The sequence below is a fragment of the Anser brachyrhynchus genome (assembly GCF_964034855.1).
Source record: "Anser brachyrhynchus genome assembly, chromosome: 2".
Taxonomy (NCBI): Eukaryota; Metazoa; Chordata; class Aves; order Anseriformes; family Anatidae; genus Anser; species Anser brachyrhynchus.
Genome location: NC_137695.1, coordinates 130,448,597 through 130,474,201, shown reverse-complemented (window position 1 = coordinate 130,474,201; position 25,605 = coordinate 130,448,597). Strand labels below are relative to the sequence as shown.

Below are 25,605 nucleotides of genomic sequence, written 5' to 3'. Positions count from 1 at the left end.
ACCTTACAAGAACCAATTCTGTGAATACCTCTACTGTCTATTCAAAGAAAAGGCTTATGCCATTTACCTTGAGCTTTATTTTTTCAAGGCTGATATGTAACTTCCTGTTTTCTTTTTTTTTTTTCCTTAAAATCTTCTGACCTTTTGACAATACAGTTTCTAAAACCAGCTCCAACTCTTAAGTTGGCTTTATGTTAAACATTTGCCTTATCTCTCACTTACGCAGTTTAGGCAGTAATTATGGCTGTAATTATGTGCTGAGTATTTCCAGAGGTCAGATTTTTTGTTTGTTTGTTTGTTTGTATGTTTATTTGTTTCCCTGTTAGATGATATTTTAGCTAAAATGCTCTTAGAATTTCATGGTAACTTTGGAGTTTTTTGAGATCCCTTTGCTCCAAGCACTGTCAGTATTTCTCTGATAACCTTCACCACCTTCTCAATGCTAGCCTACCTTTCAGTGATAATTAAAGAGAATTCAGCATCCTAGAAACTCACATAGATTCCACATCTGATACCAAAAGCAAAGCAAGATTACACCTTCGCTATTCTACTCATATTTTATCCTTCTTCCTCTTCTTTCTTTCTTTCTTTTTTTTTTTTTTTTAAAAAGATTGTTTCTTTCTCTTAAGTGCTAAGGTGGTTTGCCACGTTAAGGGCAAGACTAGGTAAGTTCCCTATTGTTAACATGCGATTCACCTTCTTGGTCTTGGGTCCCTTACAGACATAACAAGCAGCATAGACTGCCTTTATCTTGTTTCTTATCTCCAGCCATTCTGAGATGAACCTTCTTCATGAAATTGCTCTATTCTTAAGTTTCTATAATTCATCCATTGCTTTCAACCCTACAACCTTATGTATGGTCTAGCAAGTAACTGGCATAAAACAGAGGATGAAGTATTTAGGAAATAGAAAACACTGACTAAGAGGAGAATTATTATATTTAAATATCACTGAGGATATAGAAAATATCAAAAGGAACACAAAAAGAAATACAAAAATGATGGAATATATCTATAGTACTAATAGGACTAAGTGGTATCTAGAAGAGTGGTTCTTTTAAAGGGAATATTATAACATACCTTTAAATTTATAACTAAAAGTCAAGAAGGACAGCAAAAATGTAAAGCCAGCATAGATGCAATATTAGTGAATTACAATTGCGTATCTTTAATCTACATTTTACATCCTTCTAATTCTCTCTTTCTCAGTAAGAATTTTTTATGACTAAAACATAAACAGGCCTGTCTGTGGTGGTTTTCCACTTAATGAAGTAAAAAGGAAGAATTGTTCAACCACAACCTGCAGCACTATAGGCTGAGATATGATGTCCATTAGGATACCATGCCATCCTTAAGAGCAGCCTATTTTAAGCATACTTTAATTAAGGACCAACATAATTTATATTTATGAAGGATGATTGCAAAGAAGAAGAAATAGATATACTGGTGGTTTTTTTTTTTCAAAAGATTTGTCAAATGTTCTGAAACATTTTTTTTTTCTTCAGAATGCAAAAATGGAAAAAGATGAATAAACCCAAATTTATGAAGATTACATCATAAAAATAGAGTTTGTAGAAGGAAAATTTGGGCAATAAAAATTAAGCTGTGTCATTTCTTGTATGCCAAAGTAGTTAAGGAAATGAAAAGGGTTTTAAAATTATTCTGAGAAAGAAAAAATCCTTGAAAGAAAATATATCATTCAGAAAAAGGGAGAGAAGATGACATTAGTAATGGTTAAAAATGATTGAAATATAGTTGTCCTTTGAAAGATCTTTGTTAAGCAAGAAGCATACAAACTAAAGCTCATATAGCAAGCAAACGATGACGTTTTCAAACATAAATTGATAAAGAACAGACAAAAGAGTACTTGAAAGAGTGGAACACTTACAAATTGTTCAAGCCAACAGGTAGTAAGGCAATTAGGAGATTCATTTACTCTGCCACAGGCAATTATCGATGATGTGGCATGGAAATCTGGGTAACTACCAAAACACTGTAAAGAAAGCAGAGTTCAAAAGGGAAAAAGAGCAGTGATTTTGGCAATTATTTCCTGAAGATTCTCTCTGTATTGCAGAAATGTAGTGGAAAAATGTCGAGAGAAAAAAACCTCACTGGGAGTTTGGTCACTCAGCCATCCCAGAGAGCAGGTCCCTTCTTATTCCTCAAGCCAACTTCATTCAAGTTGTATGAGCAGGCAGAGGAGAGAGTGGCAGACAGTTAAACTGAAAAAAGGAGAAATAATTTTCCGCATCTTCGCATTATCTGCCACTTTGAAAAGCTGCCTCACGGAGAAGGACAGAGTAACTGCCTTCACTCGCAAGGAAAGTGGTCTGCAACTGAAGCAGTACTTTCCTTATGGGAAACAAGAGCATAAAGGTGTAACCTGATCTTCAAGAACGTGAAGATCTAGAGCAGCACTGAGGTTTGAAGATGACACCTTGAGAGAGAAAAATGATAATATTTTGCTGTGAGCACGTGCAAAATAATGGCTGAAAGAAAATCAGTGGGAGCTTGAATTCTAGTTAAACCTTTAGCATAATGTCTCATGAAATGTTATTCTCCAAATTAATTCACAGCTTGAAATGTGACTGCAGAACCATAAAGCAAGAAAAAACATAGATTGCTGTAGACTGAAAAGGGAGGAGCTTAGTGAAGGAAGACAGGAATTAGTTTTAAGTTCTACTTCATTTAACATCCTTCATATTGATTTTGAAGTGGGGTAATAGGTCTATTCATGCAATTCATCAATGGTACTAAACTGGAAAGTGTTGCAGTCACAACTGAGAAAAAAAAAGAAATTGTAAATGGAGCTAGAAGGGTTAAAATATGGACAGACAACAAGTGAATGAAATTCAATGTGGAAAAAAAACATTTATCTGTCTAGGGGAAATATAATTCAAAAGTCAAATATTCACAGAGACAGTGAAACCTGGAAAGAAATAACACTGCAGAAGGGCTCATGAATGATTGTGGAAAGAAAAATAGGCACAAATTTGCAATGCAGAGTGACAGCACTAAGGTTCAATGCAATACTAGTCAGAATCCGTGGAAGTGGCACATCACAAAACAAAAAAGGTAATAAACCTGCTGTTTACAGCCCTGATACACCCTACTCTGGGATACTGACGACAAATTATTATTGGTGACCAATTAGACAGAGTTTAGAAAAAAGCAGCAAAGTTGTGGGTGTATATAGAGTTCAGCAAATGCTAGATGGATAGTTACAAATATATATTGAAATAATATATAACATTTAGATATATATGATATTAATATAGTTTAAAACATCACATATAAAATATATTAAATAGGTAAAATATTATATATACAAATATCTCTTTAGGGTGTCACCCATATATTATTTTTCTTTTATGCCCACTGTTTGCAGTACTGGCATTTGGAACTGCTCAGCCTTTGCCATCTGGCAGAACAGAAATGGATGATGAAGATAGGAATATCTTGAACCTCAAGCATTCCCAATTTCTACCATACTGGTCAGGCTTTGCATGATTCATAGGAGAGAAAGGGAGAAGGCAGTCCCAAGTATCCCTTGGTGCATGAAGATAAGATGCACGGGTGAGAAAGTGTGTTCTTTGTAAACAAACCAGCAGCTATTCCATGAAATCTTGAAAAACATTAATAAGTGCTGAATAGATCATTTATTTTAAGATTCAAAACATTGAGAGTAATTTAAAAACTGTATAAAATAGGAAGGAACTAATTTAAAAATAATTTGAAACACATGTATATGTGTGTGATAAATAATTGGTTTGTGTGAAATATGGAAAATATGTGCAATTGTAAGGAAATAACACTCATAACTCATGAGATTTCAACTGGCCAAAACAGTATTACAAGGCCAGCAAAACCACTCACAAGGGGAAAGAGCAAAATTCCAGTAACGGTTAAATGAACTATTTTATTCATTTATGATTGAAAAAACCCCTTCACTAAATATGACAAACTACATCCAGGTAGCAGAATAATTCAGTGTGCTATGGAAAAAGAAAATTATCCACCCTGTTGGTTAATTTTTTAAGCTTTTTACCCCTCCAAAAGAAAGAAAGAGAATGAGAGAGTGAGGAAGAAGGAAAGAAAATAAATAGTTTAAAAAGAAAATGGAATATTCCTCATAGCAGGCTTTATGACTTGTAAACAAGTGCCCCAAAGCAACAAAAGCTATAGATTTGTTCATACTAATAGCCATTGGAAGATTTTATAAGTCTCTCAATAGTAAATGACCCAGAATTGGTGGGTGTAATACTACTGCTGACATTTCAAAATAGCCCTTTACATTTCATTCAGTATGTCTCTGAGTTATGCAAATGACTTTCAGTGTAGCTTTTCCCTTTCTTTATAAAACAAACACACATGGGGTAGTCTTTAGACTAAGATATATACATTCTGTAACCACCATTACAAAAGTCTATCATCTGTATTTTTAGGCAAAGCTTAAGATTCTGAATGCAAGCTACAATTATTAGCTTCCTACCTTTACCCTTCAGGAAAACAACATTCTCAGAGAAGCTAAATTTATTTATCTAGATATCTATATGCATATATAGATACTGTATTCACTGCTTAATTGCTGGTTTAGTATCAGTGATTGAGTGCTCTGAAGACAAGGTTTACCCTCAATCTTGGCAGACAGCTCCATTTTTAACTCTCCATATTGAAATGGAGGACTGAGAAACTCTGACAGAGCATCTTATCACATCCCATATTTTTACCATTCTCTAGCAAAAATATGTCAATGCAATATCTGCTTCTTCCCAAAAGTGTCTCAGGAAACCAGAGATGCAAACAGTGTTTCACAGTGCTTGATGCCATTTCCAAAAGTAGCCCTTTATAAGAAAATTCTATGACATGAAAATAACATAATTAAAACCTTATCAAGTAAAGGAGTGGCTGAGAAAATAACTGGCCTTCTAGATGATGATCAGGTCAAAGTTAAGAAAATATTTTCGAGTTTTATTCAGTACCAACCTCACATTAGTGTAATTTCACTTAAGACAAGTATTATGCATAAATTTGGGCAAATGCACAAAAATCCCTCCTTTTGATAATGTGAAGAATATTTTGGAATCATTTATTCCTTTTAATCCAGGGAGAAGGATAAACTCATACCTTGGACTGAAGTGCAGCAATTTGGAATCCTTCTTATGTTACAGAGTATCTGCACTAGAACACTACTTTATTTTGGACCAAAAAATCACATTCAAGTAGAGTGGTTTTAGTCTGGGATAAGCATTCATACATTTTAAAAAGAAATGGAAAAAAAAAGAATGGCTTCCTCTAATTATGTGGCTTGATCAATGTATGCATTAAAGACACATTTCCTAATGTATTATGAATTCAGATGGGTGAGAGAAAATCAGGCTTAAACAGCTTTTAAAAATAGCCCAGAATCCTCAGCAATTTCCCCCTACTCACCTCCTCCGCATGCCAATGTTAGCAAAATCTAAAATACTTCTTCGGTTCTACTAAAAGAAAGCCGTATAAGAGATGGTTTAATAAAAAATGTTTTCTGGCTCCAGTTGCATACAAAATGCTAGAGACACAGCGTCTCAAGCAATGTTTATTATTTGTGTTGTCTTCTGCAGCCAGCTCTTTCACCGAGGTTTTGTTCAAAGATTAATTCCGACAGTGGAGAAGTAAAGAAAAGATTATTACTCAATCTCAGGGAAGACTGAAATTATTAAAGCAGAGCAGCCGCTAACCTGCAGGTCCCTGGATCTTCTGGAGTATGATATGATGATTGATAACCTGACCTACACTTCTTGGATCACTTGGCAGGTAGAAATATAGCATCTGCTCTATTGTTAATGCAATAAATTAAACCACTTTCAAACATTATTTCAATAAATTAAGCCCATAGATCTGTAATAGTTTGCATAAACTATGTAAATAAGTGCTGTGACTTACGTGTTGCTGTGTGGGCATAAATTCACTCTATTTCTTTTAAAGGGGAGAAGTTGGATATGGATATTTAAGATGGCTTGTGCAATCATATTAATCTTTCTACTTCATATTTCACATTTTTATGAGAACTTTATTACTAAATAATGTATCTCCATGTTCCCTTTTGTAGCTGTGCTGTCCATTACTTGCCTAAACTACTTGCTGTCATTAGTTATAGCAGTTTTATGCTTCATATACTACACAGCCTCTGATGGCTGTCTCCCTAATAAATTCTTCATCACCTTCAACATGACCATCTGCATTGCAGCTTCATTAATATCCTTTCATTCCTATTTCCAGGTGGGCAATGTCTTGCTTAGTTAAAGCTTTTTGTAAATTATTAATTATTGCAACCGAGAAACCTCCTCCCTGGGCTTTCACTGGTATCATGAAATAGTGATTTCATGGATATTACAGAAGCGCCGCTCATTGCTGCCTTTATCTGTTAGGTTAATGAGGATCATTCTGCTCGAACACAATGGATCAAAATCTGGCCTTTGGTGCACACAGATATTTCCCATTGATTTCACTGAGCTCTTTCCATCTGGAGCTTCAAGCTTAGCAGCCTATTAAAGTCGCACGTGGAGTGCAAAGCACAGATAGAAAAGTTTACCCTGGTAAAGCAGGTGAAGCAGAAACTGAAGAAGCCTGAGACTTGAAAGAATGTGGACCAGTACAATCAAAAAGTGAAAAAACCTTAGGCCACTGGGCAGGAGATCCAGGGCAATCTCAATTTCCTGACTGCATAGAAGGTTAAATACACCTCTTCAGCAGCCAAGCCCTGTGCTACTTGATTCCTTAGGAAGACTTTCTGTTGGCTGTAATATCGAATAGATTATTCAAATATGAGTACCAAAACCCACAACACGTGTATTTTGTAGCAAGCCACAGACACTTATCATCACTTCTTGTAGCTTAAAGCCTTTGAGAGTTCCTCTGAACGTATCCTGCAGCTGAGTGAATATGCTGTATTGGCCGTGTCGTGACAGGACAACTTCTTTTCATCCATCGCTTTGGAGTCAGTTTGGTGGGCTCCACTAACCAAGGAAATGCTTTTGGACAGACTGTGAAGTTAACACATAAACACAGAGTATGTTGCAAACTGAATGTGACCTATTCAGCACATACTGAATTGAACGGCTTATATAGTTCTTTAACATATGGTTAGGATGAACCACAATTACAAATGAGGAAGGCGCAATTTATCCTGCATCCTTATATTGCACCACCCTCAATCATTCTTTTAATTGGTATGTCTGTGTGTGCCCTCATGTACCCCTGTATGTGCACTGACTCTGTATATACATTTACATTTACTTTCTTGTATAAACGTATTAGATGTACCAAGCAATATTTTACAGCTGATTAGTAAGGACAAACAAAACAAAACAAAACAAACTAACTTATGAAATGATGATTTAAAACTGGCTATAATTCCATTCTTCTTTCTTGCAATTTTTAATGTTGGTTTTCCTTCTACTTATTCAGACAGTGATCCAATACCTTACTCAATATACTTTATTCACACCTCACCCCATTGGCAGAAGTTTTCCTCATATGCGTCTTTTCTTTCATATTGTTGTGACTGTGATAGTACTAGCAAGATGCATAAAAATTAATTTATCTTTGCAAAATGCAGTCCAGTATCAAGTTGGAGAAGAGCTCTGTGGGGTTAGTGGATATGCAGACAGTTTATCTCTAGGAAGTATCACTGTCCGAGGATGCTTTGTGGGATTGAAATCTATAGACATTTTGGCTGATGAAATGGAGAAATTAATGTAGGTAAAAAAAAAAAAGACTTTTCAGAGACATGGCTATGTTTGTCCAGGTGTTGCAACAGCAATCATATCCTTGTCAAAATGGTCAACAATAATGCTGAACTTTAAGTCTCCGCTTCAGAGTCTTTGCAAGAAAGGAAAGGTTACCAAATTATTTTTTATGGTGGTGAAACAAATTGTTCTTTTACCTTATGTATGCAAATAGCTGGTCTGGTGTGGCTGGATTTTCTTCAATATATCATTCCTTTTCATACCCATATAGGAAATCATTAAAGTTTGACAAAGTTAAAAGCAATATGAGGCTGAGTGTTTAATAGAAAGTGCCAGGGAGCTTCTCAGGAAATAGGTGGTTCTATGAACCCCACGTATATTATGTCTGCATTCCTATGTGTGCACAGATTTGGAAGCTTGGCAATACAATTCCGATTCAAACCCTGCTTTTTTTGCTTTTTAAAATCTCCTTTATTCTATGGCTTGCACTATCTCCCTATTTTCAGTGCATTCAAACTTTTTTTTTTTTCCTTCGCATTCTCTTCTTTTTGTCCTCTTTCCTTCTGCAGTAACTCATTTTGTCTCTCCAACCTGAGAACCGTTCAGGCACTCATTTATATTCAACTTTCAGCACTCAGGCAGATGCCCAAAACAGACACTCTTTCTTGATCTGCCATCTCAAAGATCCCAGAGATGCTGGCTGGTATGTGACACCAGAAAGCAAAGCAGTGGTTATCCACAAGCCCCAAAGCTGTCCCCTAAAACAAAGAATGTAAGAAATGAAGAAATGTAGCTTGTTGAGCAGATAAGAAACTCTTTGCCTCAGAAATGAAAAGGAACAGGAAAAGAATGGTTTGATTTGAAGAGAAAATACTCCTGAGGTGATGAGAGAAGCAGACTTGAATTAAATGTGGACATGTAAATTCCTGCTGTAAACCAAAAGGACTGCGTTCTTGGAACAGGTCAGTAAAACATCACTGTAGGACAGAGGGAGCTTTTAAGCCAGGCATGCACCTGCCAGGGATTTGACCAGCTCTACTGTCAAAACCTCATATTATTCCTGAAGTAATAAGCATGGTTTTATATTACCATTAATTAAAGACCACTTCAACTAGGTGGCTGTGTCTTGCCGACCGAAAGAGTAGCAGATTCATATAAGTTTCACCATACTGAATGTATTCATTTGGTTTGCTTAATTTATGTAATGAAGTAACTTAATTCTGTACACACCCAAACCCCAAACTTGCCTTTCTTAAGTGTTCTTTGTTTTTTTCCCTGTGGTTTTTATTTTTTTTCCATAATGTTAATCCATGGTTTAGACAGACTGTGGGGCCCACCTACTGTGGAAACCTTTTCCCCAATATAATTGCTAACGGAGGCTCCAGAAGTTTGAGAGAAATGAAAATAAAACCTTATTATCCAATAAAGGATCATTAAAAATTCAGCAGCTAACAGTTTTTGGCTGACAAAATTGTTGAACACACCAAGAAGCAGAAAGCAAAATTGCCTATTTTCTGATCACAGGCCTAATTAGAAATGAATGGCTTAACTGTACCATTATGTGCCAATGACTGTGACCTGCATGGTATTTTCATTTCTGAATCTCTTTATATAAAGAATTTCCTGTGAGATTTTGTTACCCTCTAAGTGCCTCTGTATGGTATTGACTACAACTGAGGGCCAACTTTTGTTATAAAGAAAATGTCTGGCTTTAATGGTGTGGAAGTTGAATGCACATATATATTTTTTATTGGGTCAGGTTCTAAGACTGGATATCCCAAAGCACCAGTCTTGTGCTATTTTGTTTTTAATTTTTTTTTCTTTTTGACAAATTCTTTTCTACAGCTTTCAGGAACCAGTTGAAAACAAGACAGTAAAAGGTGACATGAGAATAACAGAACTATAGGAGTCTCTGCAATCTACCTCAGGAACTGAAATGCTGCCCTGGCATACTCATACATACATAAACATGGTTGCCTCTCTGACACCACCATACTCAGTGTAAAACAGGGCAGAATTAAGTTTTATGAGCTAGATTCTTTCTCATGTTAACTCCTCTGAAATCAACAGAGGATTCTCTTTTCTCTAAGAGAAAAATGGAACCAGCCTGTTTAATGCTTCTGTTCCAGAAGCCTACACTTACTGTAGTTTCATGATCAGCTGCCCCATTCCCTTCCATGGGTGAGCCTGAGACAAAGGTCTTGCTGTTGAATAAAGCTTCATTATATCAAAGAGATACCATAAATAATTTAGCAGAGTTTATCATAACTGAAGGCTTCTTCTCACAAGGGATTAAACTGACCTGGGGGAAGATTTAATTCACATCTCTGGAGACAATAAGCTGCCAGATCAAGTTTAAGGCCTTTGGAAAGTCCTTATTCTGGAACACCAACCTGGCGGACTCGCCCCTATTCTGGTGAAGTGGTATCCCAACTTCACTACGTGTTGGATTGTGCCAAGAAGGAAGAGCTGTACATGTGGGCAATGTGAGTGTTAGGAAAACTGCCTTTTTCATGCAGCTTGGTCTGGTTCTCTGCTCTGTTTCTGAAAAAGCATTGGTCTTAAATAGGCCCTCAGGTACACTGAAATGATTGTTAGTGGCTTATTTCACTATAGATGCTCCATGGCTGCAGAATTTACAGAATTACACCAACCATTGAAAAAATGGTAGAAGTTTTAAAAAGATAGAAAATGAGATGTGTTCTTTCACCAGCATTCAAAACTGAGCATCTCTGAGTTTCTTGTCTTATTTGTTCTGTTGTAACCTATGATTAACTTGCTTAAAGTCTACACACTTATTACAGATTTCTGTCACAAAAATAAATTGCAGAATTTGATGATTCTGATCCAATAACTCAACGTCTTCCTGTAACAGCATTGTGTTACACTTATGTCACCAAAGAATGCCACTTCTTCCTGTATGGTAGTGCCACCAAATCATAACACAAGTGGCTTTTTTTTTTTCCTATATATTTTTCCATATACATATACATAGTACATAGTAAGGCCCAGCTTTGTGACTTCTCTGACATATAAATAATCCAAACACAGAGATAGCCTCGCTGTTTTCCATCAGACACCTGACATGAGCAATGACAGTTATGTAAGTAACTGTTTTGCATAATAAAAGCCTATGCACATTTGTAATAGGCAGTCATCGCATTGAAGACAGCATTTCTTCTCACTGATGTTATAGCAGTTGCTGCTTCTTACTTTCTGCAGCAGTGCGGATTCAGGTTTATTGTGAGACTATTCTCTGTTATCCAACAGCACAAAAAATCATTAAATAGGTCAGGTGCCATTGTTCATGAATACTCAAGGTGACATGAAACTACATAACTTTGTGATCTCCTGTTTTTTTAAGAGCTAGCTACTTCATGTCTTTTATGACAAATTAAATTACTGCCTACTTTGACTTTGGGCAAACTCTAGCAGAGATCTGATGAAAAAGTTATTTATTTCTATTAAACAACTAAACAGAAATTTTTCTTTTGACCCTATTCTAAAGAACTATGTTGCAAGAAAATGTGGAGTAAAGAGGGGATAGAAATCTATTGGTTACAGATCTTGTATCACCAGCTCAGGTGTCTTGGATGTCACCCTTATGGTCTTCTGATGTTACTTCAGAAAGATTGTACTGTCAGCAGGAAAATGGGTCTTTTTGAAAAGATTTTCTCCTTTACCAAAGGCGTCTTATGAGATGTTAAGCTCATTAGGAAAGCAGAAGAAAATCCAGCTGAACTTTTAAGTCTTTTTTTTTCTTTTTTTTTTTTTCCTTTTTTTTTTTTAAACTTTTGGTCATTAAGAATGTGAAAAGGGGCTTAGCTTTTTGAGCAGCTCCAGGGAAAGACAGGGAGGGGAAAAATGTTGAGATCTTATGACTACAGTTGTTAATATACAGTGGTGATACTATTCAAGCTGCGATAGTTAAAGGACTGTCAGCACTTCCATTTGAAACCCGGTCTTTTTAACATTTATTTTTCCAAAAAGAAGACCAGTGTTAGTTGATTTTTAGCATACAATAATTCATCTGGTGAGAAAATTCTCTTTGTGACATTTCAAACAGATGGTTTACATTGTTCATGATAGAAATAATTCAAAGTGTCCCAGCCTGAGACATATTTTTGCATTTGTATCCAGCTGTCAGCCATTTATTTGTGTGTGTATTCATATGTAGAGATCTATGAGAGTATGTTTGTATGTATATATGTGAGCATATATTGTACAACCTACATAAGGACTGCCCTTATGCTTAAATGTTAACATAGGCCTGATTTTGCCTCAGGTTATCAGCACCTTGAAGGATAAAGTCTTTACAGGTGTTCAACCAACAGGCCTAGGACCAGAAGTTCTGTTGCCAGGTCAAGCAAGCAGCCCATGTTTTGCACAGAAGTCTCGGCATTAAGATTACATTTTTTCTTCTGTTGTATAAAATGTGCTATACAGATAGAATAAGCAAGAACGTTTTCCTTTAAGAATTCATTGATATGATAAAGGGGCAAGATTCCTTCAAAAAGAAGGAAAAGAGTAGATCCATCCCTATATTTTCAGGTGCAAGCAATGAATAGGGAGAAGAATACTTAGAATTGCTGTAGTTCTACATAATTTCAGAAAAAAATCATTTACTAATCACTCATTTACTAACAAAAAACTTAGATATGTAGAGAGCTATTATTTCCATTTTACAAAAGAAATTATTGTGACAGGGTACACAACACGACGTATCAAACAAAGAGCTATAAACTTATTACCTTCTAGGTGATTTCTGCCCACTTTGAAAAGTTAAACTACAGTGGCAATGATAAAGATTGGTGAAATATTGCAGAGTGTTCTGTTTTCAGAATTGTTCTTCCTTGGGTGGTTAAGAGATGTGTACCGTGATGCAGAATGTGTTTCACTAGCTTGTTAGGAGCATAGTCTTTGTGAAAGACAGTAATGAATGCAGATACTCCTCAGAAAACTGTATCTTTGAGCCCAGAAAGGGACAGGACCAGTAGCCACAATGCTGGTGAGTGATGAGGCATGCAGGAAGCTCAACAGAATCTTGCTGCCAAAGGATTTGCAGATGTGGGACTCAAAGGATATTGGCCAAGGGTGAGGTAAGAAAGACTATTTCCACTCATTGTAATGGATCTATGGAGACAGTCTGTACAAGAAAACTCTCTGGGATTTTTTTTTTCTTGTGTAAGGCTTGGGTTGTATATATGAACAAACACTACAGTCTGGACACACAGTGTCCTGTGTGTTATCTCCATCAGAATGGAAATGATGAGAACTGAAAGACAGATGCATGCCTCAGTGTAGGAAGTTAATTTTTAATTTGTTTGAGCTTGTTTGCTCATTTTCAACCTTTTAAATATATCCTATTATCCACTTAGCCATTTGTCCCTTTAAATGTATGTCTTGTCAGAAAAAGTATTCTATTTTTTTTTTTTTTGTGGGAATTACACAAATCCATGCTCCTCTAGTTTGAAGATCATACACTTTTATCATAATTACATTGTATGTAAGGCCAAAAAAACATAGATAACTGAATCTGATCATATGTAAATACTGCACTTTTCTCACTTTCACCCATTTGGCCCTGTCTGCAGTTTAAACTTAGATGGCCAAACTGTTTTCAGAAAGTCATTCTGTCTTGTTCTGAGGAGATGGAGAAGTTATCAGTGTATTTCCAGATTTGGTTCATCTATTAATAACTCCCACTGCTAAACAGTGGTGCATAACGATACTTGTTTTTTGATTCAGCTTTGCTGAGACCCACTAGCAGGGCTAGGAATTTGAACAAGAAGAACTTCTCTGTTTGCAGTTTGTGACATTGTTCCCCAGATTTGTTATCAATAATGTTGTGCCATTTGTATGCTGAGGTTACAGAATGTAAAACAAGAAAATAAAAGAATGTGTCTTGTAAATTTGGAAACACAAAACGTTGCAACACAAGTACTTTGGTTATAGGAAGGGCAGCAACTTTGTGTGTATGACCCTATAGTCTGAAGCAGATTTATTTGCTATGGTAATACTATTTAGCTTTTCTGCTTTTCTTGTCCACACGATGGGGAATCTTGATATGAAAGCTAAACAAATTGAAGGCAGAATGCTATGCCAATGCGAAAATGAGGCCACAAGAATAAAGCTGAAGTTCATGACTAAACCATGTTTGACTACTGACAGATTTAAAGACATTCCTAGCCACAAGCATTTAAATACTCTGTCTGTTATCAAAATTTTTAAATACGTGCTAAAATACTGATTTAGGTCTATATCAGTGTCTTCAACAGCCGAGAGAGGATCATAGAATCATAGAATGGTTTGGGTTGGAAGGGACCTTAAAGATCAACTAATTCCACCACTCCCCGTCACGGGCAGGGACAGAGATTTCAGGCATTCAAGTGAGAGTTTCAGGCATTCAAGTGAGATGAAACAATTACACAATATATACAAGTTATACAATTGTATAATTGTACAATTGGGTTATACAATTTCAGTTAAATTTAATACCACCCTTGAAAAGCAAGATTTAGGCAGATATTTCTAGTTTACTTATTACTTGTCGGAATTTCAGTTGAATTCATACAATATAATAGTGACCTGGTAAAAAGACAAAATAATTTTAACTCTGGGCTAAGAGCTACAGGTGAGAAATAGCTGGCTGATAGTGTTCTCTGTTCCTGTATAGTGATGGCCACTTTGCAAACTATTGCTCTTGTTGTCCATGATCTGATTCTCCCTTTATATCCTCCGTCCCACATTCCCCCAGTGTAAAAGGAGAAAGAAGACAGAGAGAGATCTTTTACTCTCTGGAGATTTCACAGTACATACATGGGCAGGGAACATGTGAAAACCCTTGAGCACTCTTTTACATATGGCCCTGACAGCAGTAATTGGGTCCTTTATTCTAACTGTTGCTGTTGCAGAGCAGTAAGGAATTGTCTGGCATTCCTGTAACAACTTGAAAACTTGCTCCTAGATCTACAAGTGACCCATGGTGTGAGGTGATGGGAAGATAGCCAGATTTTAAGCAGTTTTTATTTGTATTCAGTTGAGTGCCAAGCAAAGAGTCAGGCAGGTTTTCTTCTTCTTCTTCTTCTTCTTTTTTTTTTTTTTCTTTTCCCAAATATTTCTCTCAGCCCAAGATGAGAAGCAAAGTCTCATACTCCATTGTTCCTTTTTCTTCCCCACAGCAGCATATTTTAAAGATGGAAATTCAGTTATCTGTATTTCCTTACTTTTGTCAGTTTGGGTCATAGCCTTAATGTTACTTAAACAGTTTCTTTAAAGTAATGGAGCCCTTAATATAGACTTAATAAAGCAATGTAAGGCAGTATGGATTTCCTTCTGTCTAAGGTTCAGAGGCCTTTATCTGAATAATACATTAGATACTTTTATTCACTGGTGAGGCTTCGTAACAGGAAAAACTTTGAAGAGAACGTCTGTCCTATCATTAAATTGATAATAGACATGTTCTTTATTTTTTATCCCTTTTGTAGCACATCTTTTACCTCTGACAGGTTTCTCTAGGAATTAAACAGGGACCGTATGATACTTTTAACAATGTGGTCTCATAACTTGTTGCAAGCATAAATAACTGTGGTGAGGAAAGCCTTACAAAAAGGTTCTTTGATACTTGCATGTTAGTTGTATTATTGTTATATATAGTGCTGTCATATAAAGTAGAATACTGTTTTAATATATATTTTTTTTCAGTGTAATGGGGGTACATAAACATTTAAATATTAATTCAAAGTGATTTTTATGAAATATATGTTGACATCAGTATAACAAATTCAGATTCAATGATACCTATATAACTGAGTTGAATATCTGTGCACTTTTGTTTGAAAATAGGAGGCTTCTAAACATTTTTTAATAAGCCCAAATATGATAATGTTTTCAATTTAGGTATAACAGAGAAAGTAAACACAACTGTTTGACCCTGAATATCATGCTCTGCATCTTGTTTTCTTATGTATGCATATGTAATCCCAGGTTTAGAGATCTTGTAAAGACCCACCAAAGTGCCTATTATTTGTTAACAACTCCTGTTAACTGGTTTATGCTGTTGGAGAAAAATGAGAATGGCTTGGCTATTCTTGTTTGTATTCATAACCCATTTTCCCTATTTACCTTACGTTCAGGTTTTCCACATCTCAGTAAACCCACTAGCAAAAGGTGGTGGTTTTTTTTGTTTGTTTTTGTTTTTTTTTTTTCAAATGGAGAGCTGGCAAGAGTGCGTAAGATTCTGAACCAAGTTGTAAACAGTGCTTTCACTAAACATTTCAGACCAAATTCTCAGTTGGTGTAGACAAAAACAACTTCAGAAAGCTGTTTTGCATTTGCTATAAAATCTGACCTAAAAGGCTTAATGAAAGTGAATATTTGGTTCTTCTGGTTGTGTGTTAGCATTAAAACTAATAATAGCATATAGCATTAGCATTAAAGCTAATAATAGCTAATAATAATAGCATTATGTGCATTAAAGTAAAAAAGAACTGATTATGAAAAGTGTAAGAAGCTGTCCAAATTCCTTGTCCAATCAATCAATAAAGAAAAGAGAAGATAAAAGAGAAGATAACAGGATATTTCCAGGTTCCATCTGTGACAGTAACAAGTTCTTGCATGGCTTTCAGTGGGGAATAGAAATTTTGCGATATGTTTGTGAAATGTCTAATTTATATTTATACATATGTAAGTATATATAGTCATTTAAATGGCAAAATCCTTAGGGTTCATACTATTAGTATAAACCCAGCATAGGTTGAGAGAAATGTGTGGAAATATGTTTGCAGTATTTGCAAATCCTATTTGCAGTAGGAGGGACAATTTTGAACAACTCTCATGTCATTTATAGATATGTATTCTCATCTGAAAGTCTGATATGAAGTGTCTTGAGTTGTCATATACTACTGAAAATCCAAAATGGAGTGAATAATGTTTTGCAAAAGCTAATGTTACTGTTTTTGGAAAATTAACATTTCTGATTTAATTTTTTAAAAAGAACATAAACCACCATAATTTATAGTTAATAATTATTAAAAATTCTACAGTTCTTTCTGCAAAGAGTAGCTCCAGATATTTGGAATGTTAAGTTGAAAAAACAACAAGCACATTAATGCAAGTGAGGTATATCAGCTGGCGTATTCTGTTCTCTTTCAGTTATAGCATGAAATGAGTGAACTTATTAACTGCAAACTATGAGATTGCATTGACCCCAGCATGCATCATTTTGTTTTAGTTACTGATTGTATCTATTTGGATCTTTGCATAGTGGACTCAATAGTTTTTCTCAGCTGCAGCTCTGTACTGAAATGCATAAAGCAACAATTGACTTATTATAGAAATTAATATGCATTATTGCTTACAGCTAAACACCGTGCAAAAAATTTGGGCCTTTCAATAAGTATTCCTCTAGAAATTGTATACTTCTTGTAAAAAATTTTCAATCAGAAAACATAGTTCAATAGTTTCAACAATGCAAATAACTGATACATTCCCTTTTCCCATTCATCAAGTAGCAAGAAGTGAGAATATATCTTGCAAAAGCTACGAATACACATTAGTCTGTAAGCCTTTATCTTTCAGTGTGTAATGAATAATTGCTTTCTGCTTTTAAAAATTATCTTTGAACTTTAAATAAAATTATTTTATTAGATATATCATGTTAAAGTAATCTAATTGCTTCATATTTCAGTTTTGATCAGTTCCCTTCTTTTAACTTAATAGAACACTCTTATAATTCAAACAGCAATGTTTCTAGAACTGATGTTGACATTACACTTAGCAACTAACTTTTATTCCAATGAAATTATTAGTGAAGGAAAATGGAGGTAAAATGGGCTATCATTAGTTTCAAAGGTAATGAGCTTGATTATTTACTTTACTTTTAAATTTGAGCCAGGTAACTTAATAACATCACTAATTTTACAGCAGATTCATAAACATATGTTGGGATGGGAAGGTTCACAGTCTTTCATACATTGCTTGAATGGACATCAAGAATACCTAGAAAACATTATTAGCCTCTACTGTTTCAGCTGTGAAACTAAAGCTAACAAAAATATTGGATAGATTGTATGAGCAGTTTTATAAGCATCCCCTTGAAATAAGTGGATTAGCTAAGGGAGAAAGGGAATATAAAAAGCCATTGCCTCCTTGTAGATCTCCCTGCTTTGTGAATCAGAGGAAGCTGAGCTCATCTGAGATATGAAAATGAGATACAAGAAAAACAACATGGCTGTACTGAGTATATTGCTGAACTGTTCAATACTTCCTGATGAATGAGACTATTATTCTGGGAGTTCATGACAAAATGCCCTTCCTTTGTTGACAAGGAGACTTTTTGTTGAAAATTCATATTCTAATACATATATATATATATAATGTTGGCTAGACGATTCTTGGCTTGTCAGTAGAGAACAACTTTTGATCATGGTGTGGATAAGATCTGGCTGACACCCAGTCCCTCTGGGAAAGAATATGTTTATTCAAACAGAAGGCTGAGCTTTCTGGAAGAATCATTTAGACAAAGCCTTTTAAACATGTCACTCCAAGGAATCCTGCTCTCTACCCCCTCAGTCTGCAGCACTGAGCTGCCTAGCATTAGCGACCATAGCAATGCATCAGTGATGTGTCGAGTGGTTAATTTTGCAACCATACAGGGCCAGAAGTTCTCAATACAGTTGAACAGATAACGACTAAAATGCACATAGAAATAATGTGAAAACACTGTCAGGAAATTCCAGAATTTGATTCCTTGTAAAAAGCAACAAAGGAAGTGAAGATGGCGTTAAAAAAGGTTGCGTGCTGGGAATGAGGTTCCCTCACTCCCAAGTCAAGGGGTATATTTGACCTTTTTCATATGGTGCTATGTTTCCTGTCACCTGCATAATCAGCAAAAGGACATGTCATTTCTCAGCACTAAAACACGGGATAAAAGAAGGGACTTTTTCTGATCAGAGGACTTTTTTCCTACCATATGATAAAAGGTTTGCTTCAAGTAATGACAAATTCTTATGGATCTAATGGGACGTTTTAGATAGTTTAAACATAGGAGGAGTTAGTGCCTGTTTCTTCTATATTTTTTCAGCTTCTAATGCATCATAAATACTAACTTTTATTCAGCAGTGGAAGTTTCTGTACTGCTCAGTCTCTTGTGACTGAAACTTTAAAAATTCAGTTTCAAGCTAAACAACTGAGCCCAGTTAACTATTTCACAGTTATATGAAGCATGTGGGCTCATTTAAACTTTCTGCTCATTTAAATGGCTGAAGATAGAAACTTGGCTTAGCTTTTCATCCTCAAAGGAAAACCAAATACAAATATGGAAAACATTGGTAGTTTCAAAACTATGAGCTATCTGCATTTTTGCATATTGGTGTTAGTTTACTATATATATTTTTTTCCAGTGTGTTTTAAGGCTTGCTTTGAAAGTACTCTTACACCAGAAAAATAGTGCTTTTTGCAATATTTCTAGTTATGCAGGCATTTATTAGAAACTTTCTTATTTGGTGAAGCAGCAATTAACAATTTATTTGTTACTGACCCTTAAGTTAAAACTGAGTTAATTGAATCCACCTTATTAATGGGTCAAATAAAGGGAGCTCAGTTAAACCTTGTTATTTAAAGAACAAATCTTTCCTTTACTTTTACTTCCCTGCAGACCACAGAGCTTTGCTTTGTGTCGCTTTTGTTTTTTAAGGACATTTGAGATAGGGCATTGTAAAAAAAAGCAGTGTCATTTTAGGACAGATCATTTCTCTTTGCTGCAACTTTAGCAGCGCTTTTTCCTCTCTTACCTGCTTTTTAGAGAGGCAAAGAAAAGTTTTTTCTTGTTTTTCTTTCCATTCACCAGATTTATTTAGTGATCACAGGAAGTTTAAAATTTATGAGGAATTTGAGATTACCTGTTAAATCCGTCCTTAGGTGGGGTATGAAGCCCTAGTTTTTAGAATTTCTTCACTATTAAATACCTCATTATTTAATTGTAATCTATATGGCTTTTAGGCCATACTCACACATTGTTTTTACTTCCAGATTTCACTCTGACCTGGGGCAAATCACTTAACCTCTCTGTGCTCCCACTTACTCATCTGCAAAATGGGCAAAATAGAATTAACCTAATAAAGAATCACATTTGTCTTGTGCATTATCGTTAATGGGGATGTGAATCATACTGGTGGAGTGCTTTGATGTCCCCTGATGATGCTGTAATCATGAAACTATTATTTTGTATTTGGGCAAAATAGCTGAAAATGGATCTGCATAAATTATGCAGGAATAAACTATACATCTAAATAATTGCATGCAGTTGTTAAACTGCTAGTGACCTATAGAGAGATTTGTGAAGCTGTTCCTATGTGTAGATCACTCACAGCTTGGTCCTTGCTGAGTTTGGCTGTTCCACCTAAAAGTTCTATAACAACAGGACCTAAATCAAACCTAAACCTCGTTTGCTCCTCGTCACTGACTTTCTTTAGCACCGTTAAAAAGTTTTCAGTTCATCCAGTTTGGAAATAGACCCACGGTGGGGCAAGGGGCCTGAGGGAGAGGACAGTGTGATTTCGGGAGGGGACAGCAGTGAGGAGGATCGTGTGAGCATTCTCAGAGGTGTTTGGCACCAGGGAAGACACCGTGGCTTCCTGCTGACAACGGGCTGTTCCATTCCTCCTGCACACACTGCTACAGCTGAAAGCCTTCCCCACCTCCGCTTTATTCCCATGCACATTCAGACACAAAGGAGGGAGGGATGGGAGAGAGGCAGACTTTCAACTTACCCACTTGAGATGAGAAAGGGGGAGCAGCCAACCGTTGTTAAAAGGATCAGGGCTCAAGTACTGCTAACCTACAATCATACCGTGACAGCTGAGAGACACTGAGAGATTTCCTTCCTTCCTTCCTTCCTTCCTTCCTTCCTTCCTTCCTTCCTTCCTTCCTTCCTTCCTTCCTTCCTTCCTTCCTTCCTTCCTTCCTTCCTTCCTTCCTTCCTTCCTTCCTTCCTTCCTTCCTTCCTTCTTCCTTCCTTCCTTCCTTCCTTCCGACAATAATTAATATTCTTAATTATTTATTAGACAAGTATGATTTTTCCATCCTGTCACACAAATCAAACAGAAGTATATATCCGGAGGGTTAATAGAAGTAAAATAATTAGGATTATCCAGATTATCTTGCCTTCCCAGGCAGTTTAGCACTTTTGCTTTTACATGAGAAACTTTTTTTTTCTAACTGATCAAGATATTGACCAAGCTGAGACTATTAGTAGAAAGTAAACAAGATGCAGTTAACACCCTGGTTTGTGTAATTCTGTTTTGTGAGCTACCTGCAAACCACTGACCACATAAAATTGCCAGCTGGGTCGTTCTTATGGAACAGGATGGTAGGGGAGTATATTGGTAGGCATGAGAGCAAAAGCTACTTTGTCTGTCCTCTGTATCCAGGACAGCAGCAGCAATACCAGTCCTGAGAGATGCCTATCTGTTCATAAATTTTCCAATGTTGGAGTCTCTTCAGCTCCTCCAGGTAATTTGTTCTCAGTCATTCACTACCTAGTCCCTAGAAAGTTTGTCTTAATATTTAATATCTTACTATTTATTTTTTGCTTATGTCATTTATTATGTTTAAGTGCTGCCTAGCATAGAAACATCCTTCAACAGAAGCCTGAGCTCTGGCCAGGGACTATATCAAGCGAGCAAAGGAAAGCAAAAGGCATCTAATCACCTGTATAGGAATTAGGTACTTATACACCACTGCCTTCAACTGATTCACTTCCTAAATACCTTCCTGAATTGGACCATAATTATTAAACTGACTTGATTACCACTAATCATAATTTTAAAATCATTTTTAGTAGCTAGTCTACAATACATGTAGAAACCTGTCCTACCTTAGGAAATGTCCTTGATAGAAACCTTTTCACTGAGATATTGAAAGAGAAATGGCGGCACAGTGACACCATCCAAAATACTTTTTTTCCATTGGAGTGAATCAATGCAAACAAAACTTTGGGGCCTTTGCTTAATTCTGTCAAGTTCTGAACATTGATGCTCTTCATAAAGGCCCTCTTTTCCTGGAGGGAATTCTGAAAGGAATGAAGAATGACCATTCTGGTACCAAAAGCACCCACAACAGGGAAGCCTCCTTAGAGGTGGAGAGTGAAGAGTGGGAAACAATACAGAAAATCCCAAATATCATGAAGAAGCACAATACGCTTTCATGTGTACGTTTTCACTATTTGAGGGAGGCAAGGCTAAGGCATATTGGCTTAATGTCAGGAGGTTTCACAGCTTGTCCCTAATTTTTAACTGAAAATCCTTAAACAAAAAGCTGTGCATACAAAGTATTTGCTGGTTGGCCTAAAGAGGGAGGATTATAATCATTTCCTCCCAGAAATCTGGGAGAATTAAAAGAATGGCATGTCAGACCAAGGTGTAACTCAGCTGTTTTGCGCACAGCAGAGAAGGATCTGTCCTACAGTAGCTATTGACTCTGGACGTGTCAAGCAAAGCAACTTCCAGAGTATCCCCTGGGTCACACATCACTCAGCAATACAGGAACACAAGCCTACTATTTTGTGAAACAGCAAAAGTGAAGGCAACGAGTTCCAAGTTAATGAAACTGTTGATCCCAACAAACTGCACACAATCATTTTGCCACTTGGGCAGTTTCTTCCCCATGTGAAACCTTACTTTGGGGTTTACTTTCTCAGGATTTTCTTGGAGCTCAGGTAGTGCCCAGTCATGCTTTCGGGGAGTTTCATGAGGATTTTGTCATGCATGTCAGCACAGGTGGGCTGCAATATCCTTTTTACAGGTAGAATATGTGACACTGTACTGGGTGTCGGTGTCCCAGTGTTGGCAGTGGCAGCTGCAGGGTGGTCCCTGTGAGGAGAGGTCCCTGTGAGGACGGCTTTCCCCATGCCAGACACAGCTGGTTCCACCCAGTTCCAGCCATGGCCAACCACCCCTTCTGAGGCACAGCTGCTAGCGGCACCTGTAAGAAAACACATTTAAGAAAGCACAAAAAGGGCAGGATGTAGAGAGAAAGAGGGAACAAAAAGAGTGAGAAGCAGCAGAAGGAACACCAAGGTCAGAGAACAAGGAGGATGAGGAGGAGCTGCTCTGTGGCAGAGCAGATGTCCACACTGCAGCTCATGGAGCACTGCCCTGGAGCAGGGGAAAAGTGTGTGGAGGAAGAAGCAGCAGAGACAGACTGCCACAGACTGACAGCTACCCCCGCCGCCCACCCATGTGCTGCCTGGCACCTTGCCGAAGGGCCTGGGTGTAACCTGCGGCGATAGCAGGGCAGGAGAGGAGTCGGCAGTGAAGGTCAAGCTGGGACTGGGAAGGGGTTAAGGTGTTTTCTGTGTGTTTTAATCATTGTCTTTTTACTTCTCAATAACCAAATTAGAAATTAAATGTATATAAATTACTTGTCAAAAGTTGAGTTAATTTTCCTCAAGTTGACTCTCTTTTGCCTGTGACAGTAATCGGTAAGTGATCACTCTGCCTTTATCTCAACCCATGAGCTTTCTTGTTCTCATTCTTCGTATTTTCTCTCCCTGTTCTGCTGGAGGCAGGAATGACCAAGCAGCTGGGTGGGAATTGGTCTGCAAGCTGGGGCGAACCCATCACAAATACAGAGTTAGGAGGGTGGCAGTCATGCTGTCTTCCACTCTTCTGGGGGACTGAGCCATTCCTGCTACTTGTCAAAAACTTATGCTTTGCCCTCAGAGAATTAATCTGCAAGTCACTGGAACACTATGAAGTGTTGATACCAGCAACTGGAAGGTACCACCTAGACAGAACTCTCTTCTCGTCAGTGTGAGACTAGTTGCTCCATACTGGTGATTTCCACTCTATGTAAGCACCAACTGTCTTTTTCATCTCTAAGGGTAGTAAAAGCACTCAAAAGAAGCAAGATTTGCTGTCTTCTATTTGTAAGTGAGCACCACCTTCAAACATAGGTGTTGCCCTTTCATTTCCCTGTTAACTCCTTCCTGACAGCAATCAGTGAAGGAGCTCTGTGAAGGAACTGAGCCTCATGAGCTTCCATTATGTGTTTCTAACCTATAATATAGTTTGAAGAAGAAATTCTTGATGAGCTAGCTTAAGTCACTGTCAGTTGTGCTGCCAGAGGAATAGCCTGCTCCTGGGTCTTGCGTTGTTGCTGTTGAGTTTTGTGTTGCTCCTCTCAAAGATGGGGCCTTTGCCACATTCTGAATTCCTCATGGTCTCAGCTATGCAGAGGGCAATGTTTCTTTTTTTTTTTCTCTTTCCTTTTTTTTTTTTCTTTTCTTTCTTTTTTTTTTTTTTTTTGTCATGAAGATACCAACAGAAATACCATTAGGTTGTAGGCTGGAGTCAAGTTTAGATCTCAAAGAGTGTGAATCCACATCAGATGAGAGAATCCTTAGGTTCTCCTCCAAAATGGAGGCTATAGCTCTGAATTAAAATGACATGAACTTTCAGCACGTTCTTCTTGTGTTTTCTCTTAGAAAAAAAAAAAAAAAAGTTTGTATGAATTTCAATCACAACACTTCTTGTTTCACTTAAGACCCTGGACAATAGTGCAGCAGAAAAGATTAGCCTAAATGATTGCTGCTTTACCTTTCTCGAAGCTGGCCCATGGTTTATAATTTCTTCTGCAAGAACATCTTGTACATTTTTTCATGTTAACATTTGCTGGCCCAGCACAAACCCTTTCCTCTGTGTATTTGCGAAGCACTGTTGTATTGAAAAACAAAATTTCTGTTCAATCAGTGTTAGAAAATCTGATTCTGAAGAAGGAATGTTTAGGCCTCAAATGCCTTCAACAAAAGTGCATCCATTTATTTAGCATGTTCTTCCTTATTTGTTCTTCCTTATTCTATAATAAAAGCACAAGTGCTTCTGCCACACATTTTGTTGATGAATCTTTTGGGCTTATAAAAAATACTTTCACTTCCTATTCAAAGTGCAAACTGCCTAAGCTAAATCCATAAATCTCATTAGGAAAATGTAATCATTAACTGATATTGTCATATGGCTGGTCAATCTTAACTTTCTTGTTTTTATTATTATTTATTTTTTTTTTATTTTTAACCAACTCCTTAAAATGTTGAAAGGCAATATGAGAGAGTATGAGAGAGAAGATATCAGGTTAACAAGTCTTTCCATAAGAAAAAATAATTCCTGTTAAAACAAGTAGCTGGTTTCCTAATCCCTCTGCATATATTTGTTAATGTACTTTTAAAAGTACCTGGAACCTCAAGATAACTAAACTTCTTTAATTTGTCCCAGAAAGCACACTTTAACAATAAATTTTATTTTAACAATAAATTGTCCAATAGGCAGTTTTAGATAACATGTTTGATGCTGATGCCTCCCAGTTTACCTGTTACTTAAGCAAATATACTCAGCAACAATGGAAAGGCACATTTTGAAAATGGAGACAATTAAAACTTCTCCCCCCTCCTTAATGCACTTCTCCCCACCTTCTTTCCCATTCAAAACTGCTTCTTTGTGTACCACTCCAAAAGGACATCTCTCTTTCAAATCTCTCTCACTGTTTGTTGAAGATTAAGCATATATTTATGCATAAGAAATGGATCTCAGAATGTATCTCTGAGAATCAGAGATATTTTTATAGCATCACAGAGCTCTGAGTAACTGCAGTTCTGCCTTGACTGAGTCCTGGACTGTCCACGCTGTAACTATTTGCAGTAATGCACATTTTAAGGGAAAAAAAAAACAAAAAAACTAACAAACAAACAAAAAAAAAAACAAGAAATTGTCCTCAGTAGTGAGTTTAAAGAGGAACCTAAGATAGTACCAACCAGATCTTTCTCTTTTCTAAGCTCTGGCAGTTAGCAAAAGAGAAGTAGGCAGGTCACTGACACTCCCATG

The 25,605-nt window shown here is 36.7% G+C and overlaps 1 long non-coding RNA gene across 4 annotated transcripts in view; it reads left to right on the top strand.

The window, feature by feature from the left end:
* LOC308190503 overlaps positions 1-25,605 on the top strand; it is a 224,675-nt gene that overhangs the window by 58,697 nt on the left and 140,373 nt on the right. For 3 of the 4 annotated variants that reach the window (XR_013947277.1, XR_013947279.1, XR_013947280.1), the window contains exon 1: positions 5,170-5,795. The exons of the other annotated variant lie outside the window; for it this stretch is intronic. This is a non-coding gene — a long non-coding RNA (uncharacterized lncRNA). Of the gene's footprint in view, positions 1-5,169; positions 5,796-25,605 lie in introns of those variants that run through there. 4 annotated transcript variants of the gene reach the window in all.